This window comes from Tupaia chinensis, unplaced genomic scaffold, assembly GCF_000334495.1.
Source record: "Tupaia chinensis unplaced genomic scaffold, TupChi_1.0 Scaffold000070_1, whole genome shotgun sequence".
NCBI lineage: Eukaryota > Metazoa > Chordata > Mammalia > Scandentia > Tupaiidae > Tupaia > Tupaia belangeri.
The window spans coordinates 2,508,486-2,513,456 of record NW_006159530.1 but is presented as its reverse complement, the minus strand read 5'-3'; positions in this window follow the sequence as shown (position 1 = coordinate 2,513,456).

The window sequence follows — 4,971 nt, the reverse complement described above, 5'->3', positions numbered from 1 at the left end:
CCTCAACCTCAGCCAGCCCAGATCACGGACACACGTGTGCCCAGCATACTCGGGTGGTCTCTGGACATGAATCAGTAATCTTCCCTGGTGGGTCTGCCTCACAGAGTATTGTGCTTTACCACTGAGCCACCATCAGACCCTGAGTCTAGTCAACTTTTAATTTATGCTGTGTATAAATTATTTTGATGATGCCTTTCATCCTACATGATAAACTCCTGCAAGGGATATCCCTTCCTCTTGACCTCACCATGTCTAGCTAGTGTTTGATACATGTCACACTTCTGCTTAGCTTTCTAAAAGAAATGAAAAAAATAATTTTAAGAATGTGTAATGGCTTATTTTGGAAGGATGAGGAGAGGGGTAGGCAGCCACTGGGAGTAGGGTTGAAGTGGGGAGAAAAAGCTGTTGATGAAAACTCTTGTCTTCCAGTTCCTTCCATTCCCAGATGAATGAGTTCATTACACAAGCCAAGATTTGAGTGACTTCCTCCACACCCTCCTTCTCCAGTCAGTGCCAGACAGAAACGAGTTACAGGGACTCCACCAGTGGTACTTTACGAGTGCTAGCAATTGCTACCGTGCATCCTTAATAGCAGCGTAATCAAAAGTTATGATGCATTTTTCTGTAATCACAAGAAATGATACCCACTTAGGGCTAAGTAAAGCAAATTTCCCACCAAAAAATAAAGGCAAAAGCATTTCAATGTTCATTTCGAAACGAGTGAGTCAGAATCAATTTGGTAAAGTAGTTAACAGCAACTGTGTGCCCCTTCCCAGTTCATAACAGGTACAATTTTCTCTTAACAAACAACGGAGCCGAGGTCTCTGAAGCTGGGTTAACATGGTGCGTTCAAACCTTCGGACTACTGTGTATTTAAATTGGATAATAGAGGCCATCAGAGAAGCACCAACATGAATCTTAAGAAGCAGACCAATTTGCCAACATCCAGAACATATCCTTAGAAAAAAAAAGTAAATGTAAATAAACGAGTAGGGAGTTCCCCCACCCCCGCCCATGGGGATTGCAGACTACAGCCTAGAAGCGCATTGCAAGTGCCTTTGTGTAAGCTAGTAGCAACTGCGCCAAACCCAAGTTATAGAAAGAAGGAGATATCTTCATTTTGTACAGAGCATTTGTGCATTGTATTTCCTCACTCTTTCTCTTTCCCCCAAAATGAGGGTGTCAGCTAAAAGGAGACAAGTGTTAAATTTTAATTGGTTTAGAACACCAACATTCTCCCATTTCTCTACCACCACCACACACACACACTCGCACACTGCCTCCCCTGGGAATTGTGAAGATAGTTAACAAAATGTATTTGTCTAATGTAATTATGTGTCCTAAGGGACTGATTTTTAATAATAAAAATGAGTGTAACTTAAATTATCACCATGGCACATTTTTTTTTTTGTCTGGCTCTCTTTTCTTCTCTGCCTTGTCTCTCTCTTTCCATCTTTAATTCTTAAAAAAAAAAAAAATTGGAAATGTGTGTCCATGTGTCCGTGTGTGTGTGTGTACATAAATATGCACAGATACTTATATTTTTGTCTAGCATCACACTTCAGAAGACTTGTTGGAATACAATGAAAAATTCATGTCCTCTGAAGTAATTGGCATTTTTTGGCTTTTTGTTTTTCTCACCATTTATTTATTTATTTAGTCTAAGGTTTAAACAAGAGAACTGCACTGAAGCTGTTCAGATAAAGTCCCAAATATAAAGCATTTGAGGTAATTACCAAAGGCACTAAGGGATCAAACAGAGACACATTTCTCGTGCTATATTTTTTTAAGAGCTACAAGTAATGAAAGCAGACTGGACACATGCAATTATTAAAACATAAACTGCTAGAAATGAAGTCAGTTCAATAAGGCAATGTCCTACTTTCTTATTTTTCAGACTTCAAATAAGTGCTTCCCAAATTTCCACCGAAGCAGCTGTTGGAATCAATACTGTAGGGTTCTAAGTGTAAGACTCAATTAATAGGATTCAGGTGAAGGTCGGGTATTGATCAGACTGATGTGAAATGAGAGTCAATGGACGCACCTGTAGACAAAACACACCTAAAGGAAAATAACAAGAGTCCTACTTTTATTCGTGTGGGGTGTTCTTCTCCACTAATTGCATGTCTCCCCATGGATTCTGTCTAGCCTCAGGAAAACAGATTTTGTTTTATGAAGTTGGAGGGATTGTTGTGCCATTATTTTAAAGCATAATTCGTACTTTGAGTTCAGTATGGTGAATAGAATAAAATTCAGCAAAGTTTGCTAAAACTGTGAAGAATAGAAAATGTGTTCCTTTATGATGTTCCACATTGAAAACTAACCTGGGTTCATTTTTGTTTATCTGAAAGTAAGCCTTTTGAGGAGAAACTGAATAATAATACCAATAGTAATATATTTTTACTAGATAATGTATTAACAGGATAATTCCTATACACAGACATAAACATTAATAAGTCAAGAAAGGCATAATATTGGGACCAGCAGTTAGAGTAATGGCTATGTCGTTGGACTCCCATGTGGTCGACCATGGTTTGAGTTCCGGACCCAGTGGCTTAAAACTCATGCTGGGCGCGTGTGCATGCGTACTCAAGATCCCAAGAGGAGAATGGAGGAGAAGGGATTGTGGTGTGACCATCCCCTCTGGGGGGATGATTTTTCACTTTCTGTCTCTCTGTCTTTCTGTCTGTCTGGAGAGTGCACATGCCCTATGGCAAAAACCTCTCCAAAAAAATAAAATTTAAAAAAAAAAGGCATAATACCAAAATACTAACAGTGGTATGTTAGTTCCTATTAACAAGATTATAGATTACTGGGACTAGCAGGTGGCATAATGGTTATGTCACTGGACTCCCACATAGTTGATCCCATTTCGAGTACTGGACCCAGTGGCTTAAAACTCATCCTAGGCATGTGCGTGCCCAAGATCCCGAGAGGAGAATGGGGGAGAAGGGATTGCAGCATGGCCATCCCCCTGGGGGGTGATTTCTTGCTTTTTGTCTCTTGCTCTCTGTCTCTCCAGCAAGTACACATGCCCTATAGCAAAAATCTCTCTTAAAAAAAAAGATTATAGATTACATTTATCATCTTTATGTTTGTAATATGTATTTCCTGATATGTCTGTAGTTACCACACACGACTTAAAAAATAAAATGAATACTTTATAATGTCTCTGTGAAAAAAAGGAAAAAAATATATAACTATCCAGATTGTTTCTAAGTTTCTCTATTTCATTCATGAATGTGATAGGCGTGGGACCAGCAGGTGGTGTGGTGACCAAGGCCCTGAACTCACATGATCAACTGCAAGTCTAGTCCTGGACCTGGTGGTTTGCTTTCTCATGGATTCACCCCTCTCTCTTTCCTTCTGTCTCTCTCTCTCTCTTTCTCTCTATTTCCATCTCTCTCTAGTGAGCACACGTGCCCTATATCAAATTTAAAAAATAATAGTAATAATGATAAATATAATTAAATAAATAATTATTTTTTTAAAAAGAAAAGAAAGTGATAGACATGAGAGAGCGAAAAGCAATCCTAACAGCGTCTCATGCTGTGGTCCCCCTCCAGCCTTCCCAGCCAGCCAGGATTATGGGCACAGGGCACCCAGGTCAACCAGATCTTCCTTATGGATCCAGCATCCCTCTTGAACAGAATGTTACCATGTTACTACTGTGCCTCCAAGCCAACGCCAAAGATGCTTTTACCAACAGAAGATAGATCAAGAGGAACAGTTGGAGATAACTCAGAGGTTAGAACCCAGTGGAACCCATTGAATGGTGTGAAAGGTCAAGAGAGAGTAACTAAATTAATGGTCTGACAGATGAGGATACCTGAGATTTCCCATTCACAGAAGGGGGACGGGGAGGGCTGCAGCCTTGAACATAGTAGGAAAGAGTCAACCATTAAGGCTTCAGTCTGTTCTTACCTCATCTCCTCCTTTGAAGAATATTGCCAATTGTTGATCAGAGCAGCCTTAGCCAAGAGCCCACATGAGAGTCTTCACAACTGCGTGGGGGCCGAAACCAGCTCCATTATCTACCCTGTCTAGTTCCCTGGCTTGGTACAGAAGCTCACAGAGGAGCAAGCACCCTTTCCTGGTCACAGAATACATTGCAGGGGGCAGTACAGCACCTTACCAATTGCAGATTAGTTCCCTTCTAAACTTGGGTATTTTAAAACCCAGCCATGAGTGTCTACCATCATCCTTGGTATTCAAACACTGAATATAGTCATGAGACTATTTCCACATATGCATCCCAGTTCCCATCTTTCCTCTTCCAAATTTGCTCTTGGGCAATTGAGCACAGTAGTTAAGTTGTCCCACGGGGGAAATTTTCAGATTGTTAAAAGCAATTGAAATAAGGGTTTATAATGGGATACAATTTGGAAATGACACTTCTGTTATTTGATACTAAGAATGTTTCCTCTTTCATAGGAACTGAAGAATAAATTATCACCTTAAAAGATGGTCTCAAAGAAAGAACAGATATGGCACTGAAGGTAGAGAAAGTTCTATCTAAGAAAGAAACTGGTTTAGCATATTGAATCCTTTAGCAAATCTCATGTGCATGGATGCCTGAGGTGGATACATCTCTTATTTTCAGAAAAGGACATACAGGTCCACCCTTAGTGGCATAGTCAGTAGGGTGCTACCACATGATACTGGAACCATCTGGGAAGGTCTGGGATTTGGATGCCGGTTGACGAAAGATGACCAGCATACGCACAACTGCCTATGATCCCGGCTGACTGAGAGGCTGAGGTGAGGACTGTGGCATGGTAAGATCCTGTCAAGGGCATCTCTCTCTCTCTCTCTCTCTTCTCATGAAATAAAGAAATTTACCTTAAAAATAAATACATAGAAAAGGATTTACAGAGGATATCAGATGAGTTATACTCAGCCAACTCCTTGGCTGCCATTCTGTAGGCCTAGTCTGTGGTTATAGTTGCCCTGGACACACCCACAGGAAAG